Raw genomic sequence first — 18759 nt, 5'->3', positions numbered from 1 at the left:
AATTGCACACTCATTTTCTAATTAGGTTTTTTTGTCTTCGTTCTTTTTTTTCTATTTTTCGAAATTCTTAATCTATTTTTATATCAAATTTTCTCTGTAATATTTAATTCTACATTCTATTTTCATTTTTTTTTTTTTTTAATTAGGTTTTATAATTTTTTTAATGCCATTTATTATTATTGTTATTATTTTTATAATTATAATTTTTTTAAATTAGGTTTTATAATTTTTATAATGCCATTTATTATTTTTTATTATTGTTATTATTATCGTTACATATTCTATTATTATTATATAATTATATTTTTATTATTAATGGGTAATATTATTATCATACATAATTTTGGAAAAATCTCACTCGCATGGGGGATTGAACCCAGGACCCTTGGGATGCGAGCCGTGTGCTCTAACCACGCTGCCGTGTTGACTTACATTACTTCATATTTTTATTATATTCTTTTACAATTATATTAAATTATATTACTATTATTATTTTCATTCCTTATAAATAATCATTTATTTTCAATATTAAAAATTAGAAAAAATTTTAAAAAAATTTAAAAAATTTAAAATAATTAATGAAAATAAATAATAAATAAAAATATAAAATATAAACAAAAAAAAAAAATAAATAAATAATACGATAATACAAATTATTATAAATAATAATAATAATAAATTTTTTATTATCAATAATAATTAATTTTAATTATTTATTTTTATTTATTTATTATAATACAAATAATTTTTTTTATTAACTTAAAAAAACATAATATTTAATTATGAAAAAATGAATCGATATTTACACGAGGGAAATAATGTTATAACGATTAATTGGACGTGGGACCCTGGTCCTATTCAAATTTCCTCCTTGTATTCAAGAATCTTTTAATATTCTATTCTATATTTTATATATCCTATATATATACACTTGAGAAAATCCTCGACACTAAAGATGATATAATTGAGACAAATAAAAAAAAAAAAAATACTGTGGGAAAAAAAATTCATTGTTTAAAATTTCGAAATTGTTTATATAAAAATTTTAGATTAATGTTTAGATTACTGATAATAAAATATTAATTTAAAAAAAAAATATAGTAATAATGATAACAATAATTTATTTATTTATAATAATTTGTATGGGCCCTTTTAATTATTATTATTTTTTTTTTTATTAATTAAAGAAAAACGAAATTTTAAATAATTTATAGAAAATAAAAAATTAAAATAATAATTTCATTGTAAAAAAATAATTAGTTTTAATTTTAGAAATTTTTTTTAATAATTTTATTTTCAATCTAAATAAATAAATAAATAAATAATTTTAGAAAAAAAAATTGTTAATAATTTTTAGAAAATAAAAATTTTTTAATAATTTTTGAAAAATAAAATTTTTCATAATTTTTAGAGAATAGAATTTTTAATATAATTTTTAGAAAATAAAAATTTTAATAATTTTTCAGAGAATAAAATTGTTAATAATTTTTAGAGAATAAAATTTTTTAATAATTTTTAGAGAATAAAATTGTTAATAATTTTTAGAAAATTAAAAATTTTAATAATTTAATTTTTAGAAAATAATTTTCTTTATATAATATATTTTTATATATAACAAATTTTTTTAAAAATATAATATTTATTATCTATTTTAATTTTTTAACCATTTTGTTTTGTTTTTTTCTGTTTCAGGTATGTAATGCAAGTTTGAAATCAATCGTCAAATAAAATTAAAGCCGCGAAAATATGAGGGTGAGATTATTATTTTTGTAATTTTCTGAAAAAAAAAAAAAAAAAAAAATTAATAATTTGTTTTGCAATTCTCTGAAATATTTTTTTATTTTTACTCTCTATGAAATGCTTGATAAATTTATTTTGCAAAATTTACGGGAATTTTTAATTTGATTAAAATCTATTTTCAATTTATCAAATTTCATAATTATTAATTAATAACAATTTATAATAATTATTAATAAAAATACTAATAATTATAATAATAGTGTGTAATTAAAAAATTTATATTTATTATAAAAAATTATATATAAAAAAAAATATATTATTTATTTATTATTATTACACTTATTATATTTATAATGTAATATAAAAGTAATATTTTATTTATATTTCATTTTGTAATTTCGCTTTATTAATTTCTGATTTAATAATAATTTCACTTTTTTTTTTTTTTTTTTTAATTCTTATCTTACAATAATTTCAATTATCAATTTATTTCAATTAAAAATTGAATTTCAAGTAAATTTTTAATATAATTTTTTTATTTTAATAATATTCAATGAAAAATGAATTTTTATTTTTATGTATTAATTATTATGAAATATGGAGATTAAAAAAAATTTAATTAATTAATAATAATTACTGTTATTTTTTTTGTTAAAAACAATTTTTTTATTTTTAATTAATTTATTATTTTTAAATTTATTTAGTTTAATTTATTATTATTTATTTATTTGTTAATTATTATTATTATTATTATTATTATTATTATTATTATTATTATTATTATCTGCAATTATTTGTTATTTTTCGTAATTGTTGAGTAGAAAATTAGTTTTTTTTGTTATCGATTAAGGGTTTGTCTCAAAGGTTTATTTTTTTTTTCTTTTTTTTTCCCTCTCAACGATTATCAGTGCCACTTTTTTACACACAGCCCTCTCGTGAAATTGACGAACTACTTATCACTCGTGAGGCGGGCAGAAATCGATAATAGTTTAGTGCTGCCATCCATATCCAAACCCTTAAGTTCAATCCGAGGATAATGTCGTCTTTTTCTTTAGCTTAGCTTTCTCTTTGTTTAAAATAGAAAGTCAATAAAAAAAAAAAAAGAAAAAAAATATATTTACTAAAATAAAAAGTTTTTTTTTTTTCTAAAAAAAAAAAAAAAAAGAAAAAAAGAAAACAAAAACAAAATAATAATTTTTTAAGTAACAATTTTTTTTTTTAATCTATATAAAAATTTGTCGAAAAAATTTTCAAATACCGACAGTCGATATGTTTGAAAATTCTCAAAGGGAGAGTTTGTATATTTATTTTTTTTTTTAAGACAAATGCAAACTTTTACCACCAGATGGAGTGAAATTTCAAAAATTTATCTTCATTATTTTTTTATTATTATTAGGTTATATTTTTTATATTTTTCAATTTACTTTATATTGTATAATAGAAATTATTGTATTTATATTATTATATTATTATTTTATTATTATATTATTATTATTATTTATTTATTTATTTAGTTATTTATTTTAAATTACTACGAACTTATAACAGAAGAAATAATAATAATATTAATTATTATAAATACAATAATTATATATAATTAATTTTTTTATTATTCATTATTATTTATTGTTTATTTATTTATTAAAATAAACGGGACAAGCCCTTTTATTTCATTATTATTGTTTATTATTATTATTATTATTATTATTATTATTATTATTATTATTATTATTATTATTATTATTACCTATTATTATTGTTATTGTTATTGTTATTGTTATTGTTATTATTATAAATAATGAAATTATAATTAAAAAAATTATTTTATATTTTTTATTGACTTAATTTTAATTGTCACAACTTGCCCCAACGCGGGGTAGGTTGTAACAGATGATTAAAAAAAAAAAAATTTTTTTTTATTTATTTTATTTATTTTATTTTTTTTTTTATTTTTATTTTTTTTTTATTTAAGTTTAGTAATCCTTTGAGCTTTCTCCATGATATTTTCTTGCCCACGTGAAAACCTTGATCGATATCCTCGGGGTGAAATATGTCTTTGGAGTTTAATAGACAAATCCCTCCAATCTCACACTTCTTTTGTCATTTTCATAATTATCACCACGCGCGTTCTCAACGAGAAATATATCAAAATCGCTTCGAGACATATTCATAAGACTGTTTTTTTTTCTAATTATTTTTCAAAAAAAAATAAAAAAAAAACTTGATGCATTTTATATTAATAATAATAATAATAATAATAATAATAAAAAAATTTCCCCTTCAAAAATTATGTTTTGAAAGTTCTGAACGTTCAAATCAACCAAAAAAAAATTTATTTTTTAAAAATTTTTTAAAATTCAAATTTTATTATAAATTATTTTTTCGTATTTTTTTGTATATTATTATTTATAATTTATTTATTATATAATATTATTATTATTTATATTTATTATTATTATTATTATTATTATTATTTATTAAATAATAATAATATTATTATTTATAAATAGATTTAAATTTATTTTTTATAAATAAATAATAATAAATAATAATTTGTTATACCTAATTAAATAAATAAATAAATTCAAATTCTGACAAATAAAATTTTGTTTAGTTAAAATTTTAGAATTATTATTATTATTATAATTTTTTATGTTTTTTATTTTTATTATTTATATTATTATAATAATTCTTTTTTTAAAATTATTTTTAGAATTTTTTTTATTTTTTATTATTATTATTTTGTATTATTATTATTTTTTGTTTATTTTTATTCTTTTTGTTATTTTTATTATCTTTGAAACATTGCATTGTCACTAAGTTTTTGTAATTATTTAACTTTTTCGAAATAAAATATGTTTCAATTTTCTTGAGGAAACTGCATTATGTTACTTTATTTTATATATATATATATATATATATATATATATACTAGACAAAGACTGCGCGCGCAAAGCGCGCGCCTTTTTCGTTGGTGTTTAGTACTTAGTCAAAAAGAAAGCGAGTTAATAAATTTTTCTAAAAATATATAAAGTTGTTGCATAATTAATTTAAATTTTTGTTAATATCAGCAAAATACTTTGTAGACAAATTAATAATATTTGATATAAATTGTGTTTATACTGCTTAATGTCCATTTTAAACCTTTTAAGTTTGTGCTTCGTACTTGGTTAGAAATAATTAAAGAATATTCGTATTGTAAATGTAAAAATGTGTTGTGATTTAAATGTAGTCAAAAGTTCAATCTCCATGATCGATAATTTATTTGACCGAATTTTATGAAGTAAAAGTGTTATTAATATATTTTGTGGAAATTGTAAGTATTAATTAACAATCTAAAAGAAATATTAAAGAAAAAGAATGTAAGTATATAGAAAGTGAAAGAAAGAATTAAATAAAATAATTTATGCATAAAATTTTTCATATTTAGAAATAAAAATATGTATTTTTACATTGAAATTTATAATATAAATTAACTCTTTTATTGTTGAGGATATGAAAGGCTTTATTTTCAAAAATGTTAAACTTTTTTATTTTAAATATTATCCAAAATAAATATTTATACTATGAAAGGAAAGTATTATGGAAATTGTTATTAATAACTAAATAATTCAGAAAAATATTATATATTCACATAGGTATTACAATAAAACAATTTTCAATAGTATAAAAGAATGATACAATGAACAAAAAAATAAATTGCTCTTATTTGTTATAATTAATAAATTGAATATAAGGAAGTACCGCTTATGATTAATAAAATTAAAAAGAATGAAGAATAGTCAAATATATTTTTTAAAACGTAACTTAAAATAATTTTCATATCAAAAACATAAACGATGAAACTAATTTATTTTTTGGTATTTATTTGAAGTCGCATTTTCCTCCTGATATTTTCTCTTTTCAATATTTTTATTTCCAGACAAAATTTTTTTTGTTTCCATTGCTTCAAGATTAATTTTTTTAATACATTCCGAAGATGTAACCGATAGGTAAATTTTGTTTACTGCAAAGAAGAAGTGCAATTAATTAATTACAATTGTTATATAACAATTAATAATAATGTAAGATATTGAATATTAACCTAATCTTGTCTTGACGTATCCTGTTATTTCAACTGGAGTTCCTCGTTTGAAAGTTGGAAGGTTATTTACACTTTGGATTCTTATTTCCAAATTGTATGTCCCGTCAGTAATTGATCCCAATCCATATTCTGGGACGTCATTTCTGAATTGATCAATTTTTTGTACAGGAGATCTAATGTAACCTTCTACCTCTAAAAAGCAAATAATGAATTTAAAATTATAATTATAAAAATATGAACAAAATTATAAAATTTTAACGTAATATATGAGCAAATAAAATATTATTATAGTAGTGTAATTAATTTTTTTGAAATATGAAATTAATTTATTTATAATTTAATTATGAAATATTAAAAAAAAATTTCATGATACTTACTCATGTATCCCGATGTATTAGCAACGTCTTCCATTTTAACAGTATTAACTGTTCTGTTTAAATTTATTCCCTTATCTGACATTGGAATGCATTGAATATTTGTTGTTTTTTGAATAGTCAGTTCAAAGTCAGTTGTACCAGAATTCCATTCTTTCTTTGGTGTCACTTTAGCAAAGGCTCCATCAATCATAATTTTCTAGAAATTAATTATGTGAAAATAATGTTTATACGAAATATGTAATGGACATAATATAATTTTAATATATTTGTAATTTGTTTTAACAATTTATTGTTGTTATTTCTAAATTTTTTTGTATTGCACATAGAAATATGTAATTTTTTTTATAATTTTACAATTTATAAAACCGAATATAATAAAACATATTTTTTGTGTAAAATTATTAATTCAACAATTGTTTAAACAATTTATTTTTATTATTTACTAATTTTTTATCTATTGCATCTTGAAAGATTAATTTTTTTCTAATTGTGCAATTTATCAATCCGAATATTTGAAAAATACTACATCTTTTTATGTGCAATAAAAAAAGTTAGTAAATTACGACAATAAATTGTTTAAACAATTGTTGAATTGATAATTTTACACCAAATCTATTATTTATTATATTCGGTGTGATAAATTGCAAAATTAGGAAAAAAATGTATATTTCTAGGTGCATAGTAAAAAAAATTTTCTCCAAAAAATAATAAAAATCTTTCATTTCAACATTTTTATAGCAAACAAAATATTACTGAAATCGATATTATACATATGTACTAAATGCACTCATCAGTGAATTCAATAAAAATTATAAGATTCTGAAATATTGACATTTTTAATTCGAACAACATATGCTCGTAATCGTGAAATTACGAGGAATAAGAATATGTTAAAAAAAATTAAAAATTGTTAATATTAAAAAATTTTATAATTTTCATGAAAAACTCATTAGGGGCCATAAATATAAAATGTCATTAGGCCCAAGAACGCTTTTCAGGCCCCCCGCGGTGCATGCGTCCCTCGAGCTCTGTGTTTATGGCCCGGCCGAAAAACATATTTATAAAGTAAATTAACTTACGTAATCAATAAAGATTTTATCTTTAAGTTGGTCAATTTGATTATTCCAGACAACGATTTGAATTCGTTCTCCATCGTTATTGGTAATAAAAAATCGCCACCTTTTTTTTTGTTTGCCAATTTCACCTATTAATCTAGGATCTTCAATTGAGTCAACTATACCAACAACAATCCTGTAAAAAAATTATTAAATTTATAAATGTTATTTGTTACATAAAATACTGCAATAACGTATATTGTAAAATAAATTAATGAAAACTTACACTGTACAATCATTGGACTTAATATTGCGCAATTCCTCAGTTGTTGTTAAGGGAATGGAGCTAATATCTTCTAATATTTCTTCAAAAGATTCGTTGCTATCATTAGTACAACTTCCCGAAGATTTGTCTAGAAAATAAAAAGTTTTATTCATTATGATTTTTTATTTTGAATTTAATATAAATAAATTTAAATTGTTTTAAATTTAATTTTAATTTAATTTTTAGCAATAACTAAATGTAATCTAATTCTTATTTTATAGAAATTCTATTTGAACTATTTTTAATTTCATAGAATTTTTTTTCGTTGTCGAAAATAGATCCAATAAAAATAGTTCATCAAGAATTTTAAATGTGGCTAATCATAATTTCTGAAGGAAATTGTAATTTGTTAATTTTTAAATTCACACCAAAATTTTTTTAACGTACATATTTTCGACTATTTGAAAATACGAACAAATAGAAATTCTGCACAAATTAAATTTCGTTTTAGTAAACATTCAGAAATAAAAAAATAGTTAAATCAAAATCATGACAAATAAAAATTTGAAGAAACATATGAATTCCGAAAACAAAGAATTCTTCAAAGTGTTTTTTTCAAATTAAAATTCTATCTAATTTACAATTTCTGACAATTTAAAATTATGTAAAATAAAAATTCTTTTATATAAATTTTGCTACACATAAATTCTATTAAATGGAAATTGTATTAATTCAAAATTCGATATAGTAGAAAATCTGCTACATAAAATTTAGGTATATACTAAATGGAAATTGTAGTAAATCATAATTTAGTTAAGTATAAATTTTTCGTTATGAAAATAATTTTTCAATATAAATTTCACTTTATAAAATTATTCTAAATATTAAATCTATAATTATTATTTCAACGATAAGAAAATTCATTTACGTGTAATAAGAAGAATACTCATGAGTACCAAGAAAGAATTAAGAGAAACATTTAAGAGGGTGTTTATTTTTTGTATTACGAGTTTTGTATAGCCATAAAATGAAAGAAATACGATCGACCTTTTTGATACAATGACCATGAAATATGAGTCCTTTGGGTGAATTATGGACTGCAATGTAAATAGAGGGTTTTCTAAATCTTAATTTAAAAAAAATCTTCTCAAGATTTGTTTTCCATGTATTATTAAATGGAGGGTTTTCTGAATCTCAATTTAAAAAAAATATTCTCAAGATTTTCATTTTCATGTGATTACATCCCATGTGGAAAAAGTAAATATAATTTATATTTTAAATTGAGTATATATTTTTTATATTTAATTTTTGTTAATGGGAAAAAATGAAACATAATTTAAATATAATTTATATATAAAATATATATACTCAATTTGCAATATAAATTTTATTTACTTTTTCCACATGGGATTTTGCAAATTAAATTTAAAAATATATGATATAATGTAATGTTATATTAATTTTTGAAAATGTATTGCACATTAAAAGATGAATGAAAAAGAAGAATTATTTAATGTATAAATAAAAATTTATATATTCACCTCAATAATATTTTAAATAAGGAAATTGAATATATGAAAATGTATTTAATAAACTCATTTTTGTTTTTTTGATAAAGAAGCCTTTAATTTTATAAAATTATTAGTAATGCATTTGCAGTGAAGCAGTTTATATAATATAAAGGTTTACTGTGCCAATTGTCAATATGTAATAAATGTTTAATAATTGTAATTAAAAAAATGTTATTAATTTTTTAATTTATTCATATAAAGTATTAAACAAATTTGAAAAGTATTTAAATTTTTTGTCCATAATTAAAAAGGCATATTGAAAACAATTATAATAATAATATTAATTTGAAATTTAATTATGGACAAAAAATGTGAATACTTTTCAAATTTGTTTATTAATTTATATGATTAAATTAAAAAATTAATAACATCTTTTTAATTACAATTATTAAACATTTATTACATATTGACAATTGGCACAGTAAACCTTTATATTATATAAACTGCTTCACTGCAAATGCATTACTAATAATTTCATAAAATTAAAGGCTTCTTTATCGAAAAAACAAAAATGAGTTTATTAAATACATTTTCATATATTCAATTTCCTTATTTAAAATATTATTGAGGTGAATATATAAAATTTTATTTATACATTAAATAATTCTTCTTTTTCCTTTATTTTTTAATGTGCAATACATTTTCAAAAATTAATATAATATTACATTATATCATATATTTTTAAATTTAATTTGCAAAATGTAATTACATGAAAATGAAAATCTTGAGAATATTTTTTTTAAATTGAGATTCAGAAAACCCTCCATTTAATAATAAATGGAAAACAAATCTTGATAAGATTTTTTTTTAAATTGAGATTTAGAAAACACTAATTTAGAAAAAAGTTTTTGTACAAAAATCATGAAAATAATATTTTTTGAAAATATCATGAATAATTATTATCAATATAATGACATGGTTAGTGTTATAACGTCACCTTAATCATTAAACCTCGTAACTCCATTGAATGAAAGTGTAAATTAACTGTTTTTAAACATTAAATTATATATTTAGGCATACTTATAAATTTTATTTGAATTAGAGGACACCTTTTTCATATTAATAGGAAATTTATTGTTTCTTAAATATGTAATGTAATGTTTATACACAGTTTTATTTCTCTTTTATACATTTTTTTAAGGGAGTTACGAGGTTTGATGATTAATTTGACGATATGTAATTTGTTTTATAATAATAACTTCACGTTTAATGTTTTGAGTAAAGAAAAAGAAGGAAATTAATTGTAAATTGAGATTGTAATAAAAGAAGTAAAACATTAATAAATCTAAATGTAGAGTAATTATTATTTTATAAATCAAACGAAAAGTAAAAGGTGTAATAAATAAATAATAGTAATTAAAGAAATATAAAATTTTTCATACATAATGAAATGAAAGTAATTTGAATTAAAACATTTTATTGAAAACACTATATGAAAGAAATGTAATATGTTTAGAGTAATGTTAATAATATACTGTAAATATTAAAATTACTTACACATATCTTCCATTGTTGTGAGTGTAACGCACTGCAGTGTGAAAAGTTGAGAAAGCCTAACAAGGATATGGTCACCACAGGACACCGAAAGCACTGTACTGAAGGGCCTCTTGATGTCAACTGATCCCAAAACAAACTTGAGAAATGCATTTCTATTAATTTGTTTTAAAAGACGCCTATTTTTTCCCTAGTAAAATTTTTGGTGCTTGGCAACATTGCAATTTGTACGTAAAGAAATATAAAACTCTTGAGTAAAATCTTAATAAATAATTAATAAAAGTATGATTATTCTATAAAAAAATTTTATAATTTTTAATATTAATTATAATGAAAGAAAAAATTTAAATAACTTAAATTGAATTATTTTCTAGAAAAATATAAAGTACTTCAATAGTAATAACAGTATTATAAATTAATAATTTAATATAAATTAATATTATTAATTAATAATTTAATATAAATTAATATTATTAATTAATAATTTAATATAAATTAATATTATTAGACCAAAAACTTAATGAAACTCATAACAAATGTCATGTGTTTATAAATTATTATATAATTAATTATCTATTGCAGTAAGAAATTTAAAATTCTGTGAAATTAAGATAATATAATCAAATGGTAAAATTTTTCTACCTTTTTTTTAAATATTAAGGGGTAATGTGCTCTTCTTTTTTTAAAAGAAATTAATTAATATTTGAATGAATTTGAACAGTTTTAATAATTTTTTCCAATGTTTCTTTCTAATATTATGAATTCATTGAATAAAAATAAAAATTATGCTTACGCAATAAAATTACTATATGAAAAAATATTTTAATGAAAAAATGATATCAGTAAATATCAGTAATATAAATGTAATAAGATTTTAATGAAAAAGTTATACGAAACTTGTGAATAATTTTATAATTCCAAATACATATTTGGAAAGTATCAGAAGAAATTTGTAATTGAAATAGCAATATAATATTATTTTTAAGTAAATGAAATTTTATTATAATTTAGAAGAAATTAAATTATGTGAAATAGCTTTAAATGTTGATAAGTTTATCTTTTACTCTATTCTTCAGAATATTACATGTATACTGTACATAAGGAACTCACTTAAAAGAAAGTTTAACGAAAAAGAAATATTACAAAATTAATAAATTATTTTGACAATTAATATTAATATATATTTTTCAATTTACCTTCATTTTTAATATCAACAAATCTTTCGTAATGTAGTTTAAAAATATGAAAATAGACCCTATGTATATTTTTAAACATAATAGTCATGAAAATGTAATCATGTTATTGAAGGATTTCTTTATACACATAATTTTTAATTTTATCTTTACTTCTTTGTCGTCCTAAATAGATTTTAACACTATCAAAAGAACGAACTCTTGAAATGGCTACATATAATTGACCATGATTGAATACATCCTTTCTAAGATCAATCGCAATTTTATTAAAAGTTTGTCCTTGGGCTTTATTAATTGTCATCGCAAAAGCCAATTTTATTGGAAATTGTCTTCTTTTAAATGTAAAAGGATAAATATTTTCACAGTAAATTGTTATACGATTCAAGAAAATGACATTACCCTTTTTATCACCAGTTAAGATCTCACATTGCAGAAGATTATTAGATAAACCTTTAATTAATAACCTAGTACCGTTACAAAGACCCTCATTTATACTTAAATTTCTGATGAGTATTACTACCGAATTAATTCTTAATCTCAGTTCGTAAGGTGGAATCGAAGGTGGAGACAGCGTATGTAAATATTCAGGTACAATAACATCATTTATACAATCATTGTTACAATTGTCAGTACTATCAATCCCTGTATATATTTTCTCTCCATCTTTGTCTAACAAATTAACAACCATTTTATTTATTTCCTCTACATCTTTATTTCTCGCAGATAAAATTGCACAATTTGAAAGCTCATTGAAGCATTTATTTCGAATAATATCTGCGTATGTGTCTTTAACAATGTCTGCATCGCTTTGTGCTATAATTCTGTCAGGCAATGGAATGACATCATTATCATAATTTATATCACCGTTTCCTACACTCAATAAAAATTGAGTAAATTCAATTTCTTCAGGCAATGCTCTCATGTTTTCCGTTAATGAGAAAATTGAAAAACATTTCCATAGTTTACTGCATTTAATCGATAAATTAATTATTTCTGACCTTGTACCTCGTTCTTTAATTGGAAGAATTTGTCTAAAATCACCACCTAAAATAACAATTTTACCTCCAAATGGGATATTAGATTTCATAATATCTCTAAGAGTTCTGTCCATTATTTCTAAAGCGTATTTAGGTGCCATAGGAGCCTCATCCCAAATAAAGACGTCAATATTTCTTAAAAATTCACCTTCTTTAGAATTTACTTTAATACTTGAAGAAGAATCACTAAAAAGGGGTACTGGTAAACCAAAAACTTTATGAACTGTTTTACCATTTGGAAGTAATGTAGCAGCTATTCCTGTATAAGCCATATTGCAAACACGACCACCTTTACTTCTTATCAAATGCCAAAGTGTTTGATAAACAAAAGTTTTACCACAGCCTCCAGGTCCATCGACATATAAGCAATTACTCTGCATTTCCGTTAAATTTGAAAAAATATATAAAACATAATCAACAATTTCCTTCTGTTTATCATTTAACTGTTCATATTTTTGATTTCCAAGAATATTATCATTATGACTAATATTATTGTCATCTTGTGATATAACTTGCATATAATCTTTTTCAATGTCATAAAAATGTGGAAAATTTCCTAAATTGTAACCTTCCTCAATTAATAAAGATTTGATATTAAAAAAAGCTCTACTATGACTTTCAAATGTATCATACATTCTTCTGTAATCCTCTGAAAATTTATCTTTGAACTCATTCCATAAATCTTGAGGATTAATTGGTTGACAATGAATTATAATTCTTACAAATAATCTTCGAAGACTTTGAGGCATTTTCCACAAAACACCGTCAATTAATGCCCGTCTCCATTCATGATCATCTTCGATAATACCTAATGCTAAGCAAGCTGAACTGAAATTATCATACATAACTCCATCTACTGTACACAAATCTTCAAATGATTTTTTTCCTTTAACTGAAAGTAACAATAATCTTAAATGAAATAACTCAACTTGAGATGGACTAACAGAATACATCCTTCCAATTGTATTGTCATATCCTTTTCTTTTGACCCATTCACAATTTTTTTCTTTCCAAGTATAATGTTCAGGAATCTCATTGTAATAAAAATTTCTTGAGTCAGGATCTTTTTCATTTAAAGAAAAATAGGCTAATAACTTAGTTTTTTTATCAACATTAAAATAAACATTTTCTTCATTATTTCTTTCAGAAATAATAACATTTTGTTCATTAGGCAAGTGTATAGGTAAACGAGTGATGCTGTGACTCTTTCTAAATAAACTTTTTGACGCAATACGCCAAAATGCCTCAACGGGACCTACATATCTATTCTCTTCATATTGCTTAATTTCATCGTAATCAATAAAATTATTACCACTACTGTCAACAATAAATATTGCAGCTGCATCATGACCCTTATATATATATTTATACAAATATTTGACAGATTGAACACCTATAACAACCTCAACATTTATATGACAATCAAAAAGTAAAGAAAGTTGAGGACAATAAGGTACAACAAATCGATTGTCAACTACATAGCCATTGGGTCTTGTATAATTTTTTTGCAAGTTTCTTCTACGGTAATTTACAAAACTATTCTCAGTAAATGTAGTTTTTTCATTAAAATCTTTAGGAAAATGTTTTGAACATTTATTTTCTACAATGCACCAATCACCACAAGGTCCATGAATATTATGTTTCATGACAATATCATGCAATATTGGATTTAAATTTTCGTCAGGAATTTCTGCAGATATATAACGGTCAACACTATCTTCTGTTAATAATTTTGAATTTTGCTTTAATATAACTAATAAATGAATGTGTGGCAAACCTCTCTTCTGAAACTCTATGACAGACACATATGATAATACTTCGCCAAACAACTTTTTTTTAACAATGACATCTAATAAACAATCTACTTTTAATGAAAATACTCTTCCAACAATATCTGGCCTATCAGCTGCTGTCTGGTTTGGTAAAAGATTTTCAACAATTTCTTTCCATTGTGGATTACATGTCATAGTTATAAATAAGTCTGGTTTTCCATGTTTACTAACAATTGCCATAGAATCTTGATATAACTGTGTCATATTTCTAGGTGATCCAATAAATGTTGATGGAAGAACAATTAGTTTTCCAACATGAGCATCAGTTTCGTCTGCTCTATGTTGCAAGTGATCAATTAACCCTTTATAAGATTCTGATCTTACTTTTAACTGATTATTGCGAAAATATTGCAATCTGTCTTTTTCGAGTTTAACATAATTATCTACTAACCATTGTTGAAACAACCTTCCACCTAATAAAAACGGATTAAATTCATCTCTAAGAGCTATACGAAATTTTAAATAGTCTGCTCTACTAATTTTATGTTTTTTTAATCTTTTATCCTTATCCGTTCTAACCATATTTATATCATATCCCATAGAGCCTGTTGGATAAAATATAGGATATGTCCATGGTTCAACATTTGGATCGAGACTATTTACTGCTTGCAATGATTTGGTACAATTATTATATACAGTAACATAAGACTCAGGAATTTCGCCTTCAGAATTTGTATTGAAAATAGCTGCAACTTCATTTGTTCTTTGAAAATTAAAGCGTCTATGATCCATTCCTTTTTTTAAAGTAAAAAGTAATTGTAATTCAGGTATACTCCTATTTTCTTTTATAGCTAATTCATTTTCGATATTTATCACATCTAACATCATTTTATAAGATTTAGCAAAAACATTAAAATTTCTCATTGTTGTTTCTATAATAGTAACAATTTCAAGATCAAGTGTATTATGACGATTTAATCTATGTTCAATTGCTTCATTAGCATCATAAATGAAGAGTTGTCCAAAAGATGGGTTTTCTCCTTCCTCTGGATATAATGCACTATTAATTTGATAATAAACTTGACCCTGAATTTTAAAACAATATGGACCTGTACGTCTTCCATTACAATTAACTACATTAGCATTTAAAGAAGCAAATGAAAAAGAATTATTGTAACCCCTTATGTTTTCTTTGAAATTTTTTGACTTTGAATGTGATCCATCTAACAAAGATTTTAATTCCGAAGGAAAATTTGATATACATTCAAGAGATACACCACCATGCCCACAACAATCATTAAATGAAAATAATCCTTTATAAACTCCTTTCTCTCCTGAAAAATGTTTAGCATTACAATGAATGCATTTATCGTTCATTTCTCCCAAATAATTTTTTGTAATTTGTTGTTCCAAAATTTGAAAATCATTATATTGAAAATTATCATTCAGAGGTGCATAAAGTTCATTATTTTCAACATTTTCAAAAACAGTACGTAATACAGGCCTAGAACTTGATGTTTCGCCATTTTTTTTCATTAATCGATAATTACGTTGTCTTTCAGCATTTTTTTGACGTCTGATTCTATTAATTTCTAAATCTTCTTCAGAATCTCTTAGCTGAATATTTGCATTTTTCTTTTTATTATTTATACGATACATACGTTGTTTTTCAGCATTCTTTTTCCGTTGATTTATTTTAAATAATTCTTCTTCTTCTTTTGAACGTACAACTTTACGTGGCATTTTTCACAATTAATAAAATATTTTCTTGTTCTAATAATAAAGATTCTATTAAAACTATTTAATGAAGCAAATTTATTTCATTATAAAATTATTAACTCATAAGTGCTAATAAACATTATCATACTTTTCTAAACTGAGAAAATCATATTTCTATAAAATCATTAACTCATACTTTTAGAATATAATGAACTCATATTTTTCAAAACTGCGAAAATTATATTTATATAAAATCATTAACTCATATTCTCATGAAATTTCTAACTCATATTTTCATAACCTAATTAAATAATCAATGTAAAAAATTGAAACATAATATATATTAAGTTGTAACTTTTTTATATGGACTTTATGATCCAGTAATAATTAATGCATAATTATTTCAAACTTTTCGGTTCCATTGTGAATCTTCATCAGTGAATTTTATTGTTTAAACAAAATAAAAGTTAACAAATAAGATTTTGTTTAACAATTTTGAATATAATAAAATTTAAATGAATTAATAATTATAAACTAAAAAAAAGTTACAAATTATTTATCATCAGAGGATCAAAATAAAGCACAATGAATTATAATATATCTTACCCTAATAATAGTAATCCTTTTCATTTTCACTAAACACAAAATTTAAAATCACTTATCTGCACTCTTATTGCACTAAATAACCACAATTGTTAAAAAATCACTTAACTGAACTTTTATTACACTAAATACACATAATTGTCAATATAACCATTTCTTGACAATCATAGAAAATTTAAAAAAGAGTTTAAAATTTAAAATCACTTAGATGCAATTTTATTGCACTAAATACCCATAAATATAAGTATAATTATTGCATTAAATATATTAAATATAAGTAAAATGAATTTTACATTAACTGATAAAATTGTTTAAATAATTATTTTAAACTTCATTTCTGCAATATTATTTTTTAAAAAAGGTATTTAAAATATTTTTTCATATTATATTTATTTACGTTTGTTTTACTTGTAAGTATATATTTAAAACTTGAAAGAATTAAAAAAATACATTTTCATTATTAATAAAAATTAATTAATCATTATTCTTAGTAGAACTTATTTAAAAACAATTATAAGATTATGATGCTGTACAAATTTTCTAATATATTTGTGCATCAGTAGAACCTTATTCGGACTGAATGTATTATATATACATAACATGCTTGCATGAAGAAAGAAACTAACGCATACAATGCTTTTATTCATATGTGAGTGTATATTCGTATATACGGGCTAAACGTGTCTGATAATCGTGCTTGTAAGACGGAGAAAGACGAAGATGACGAATAACACTTCGACCAATGGGATACAGGTTACTGTGACAAAACTTCGAGAGTTTATCGATTAGAGATTTATTATATAGGATATGAGAAATATGAGAATGACTGAAAATACACGAGTCTATATCATCATTATATTCAAGCTGTACAAAGATAATAGATAACACACTCAAAAGATGATATAGCTCCAGTTGCTCCTTCACAATTTAATCTTCAACATTTGTCTTATTCTCGTTTCACTTTTTTTTTAATCTTTTCTTTTAATAATTAATTTTCAATTAAAAAAAAAATTAAAAAAAAAAAATTTTTAGAAAAAGAAGGTTTTATAATAACAATAATTATAATAATAACAATAATAATAATAATAATAATAATAATAATAATAATAATAATAATAATAATAATGAAAATAAAATTAGTAAAAATATAATAATAATAATAATAATTTTTTATTTCTTAATTAAATTTAAAAATTACTAAAAATTTGTTAAATAAAATGAAATTAATATTTATTTTTGAAAAAAAGTATTACTCTCTCTCTCTCTCTCTCTCTCTCTCTCTCTCTCTCTCTCTCTCTCTCTCTCTCTCTCTCTCTCTCTCTCTCTCTTTCGCGCTTTTTTGTGATTTTTCAAATCAAAGGGCAATCAATGCAAATTTTCTCCAATATTCATATACAGTACAGTTGAGAAAAAACAAATACAAAAAAATCCTTTTATAAAGAAATTTGTAAATGTATTACACTTTTTTTTAAAAAATATTTATTTTGTTTTTTATTTTATAACGAATTTTGTATCATTTATTTATTTTTCATTTATTTTTATTTTCGTTCAGAATTTTGTGTTATTTAATTTTTTTATGTATATTTTTTTATTTATCTTTTAATTTTTTATTTATTTATTTGTTTTTGTTTTTTTTATTATTTATTTGTTTTTAAAATTTTTTTATTCTTTCTTTATTTCTTTATTTGTTTTTTTTTAAATTTTTTTATTATTTATTTTTATTTGTTTATTTATTTTTTATTAATTATTTTTTTAATTTCATAGAGAATTTTTTTTATTATTTATTTATTTATTTTATAAAGTTTTATTTATTTATTTATTTATTTTATAAAGTTTTTTTATTTATTTA

General features: G+C 20.9%; 1 protein-coding gene and 1 long non-coding RNA gene across 3 annotated transcripts in view; both read left to right on the top strand.

Annotated features, from left to right (window-relative positions):
• Window positions 1-18759, top strand: part of LOC127291612 (phosphatase and actin regulator 4-like) — a 181937-nt gene that overhangs the window by 85999 nt on the left and 77179 nt on the right. The gene's annotated exons all lie outside the window — the stretch shown is intronic.
• LOC127291613 (uncharacterized) overlaps window positions 1-18759 on the top strand; it is a 69289-nt gene that overhangs the window by 29406 nt on the left and 21124 nt on the right. The window contains exon 3 of one of the 2 annotated variants that reach the window (XR_007844620.1): window positions 1693-1883. The exons of the other annotated variant lie outside the window; for it this stretch is intronic. This is a non-coding gene — a long non-coding RNA (uncharacterized LOC127291613). Of the gene's footprint in view, window positions 1-1692; window positions 1884-18759 lie in introns of those variants that run through there. 2 annotated transcript variants of the gene reach the window in all.

Source organism: Leptopilina boulardi, unplaced genomic scaffold (genome assembly GCF_019393585.1).
Source record: "Leptopilina boulardi isolate dan_hultmark-lab unplaced genomic scaffold, ZJU_Lbou_2.1 LbouV2_144, whole genome shotgun sequence".
NCBI classification, from domain to species: domain Eukaryota; kingdom Metazoa; phylum Arthropoda; class Insecta; order Hymenoptera; family Figitidae; genus Leptopilina; species Leptopilina boulardi.
This window is presented reverse-complemented; position numbering and strand designations above follow the sequence as displayed.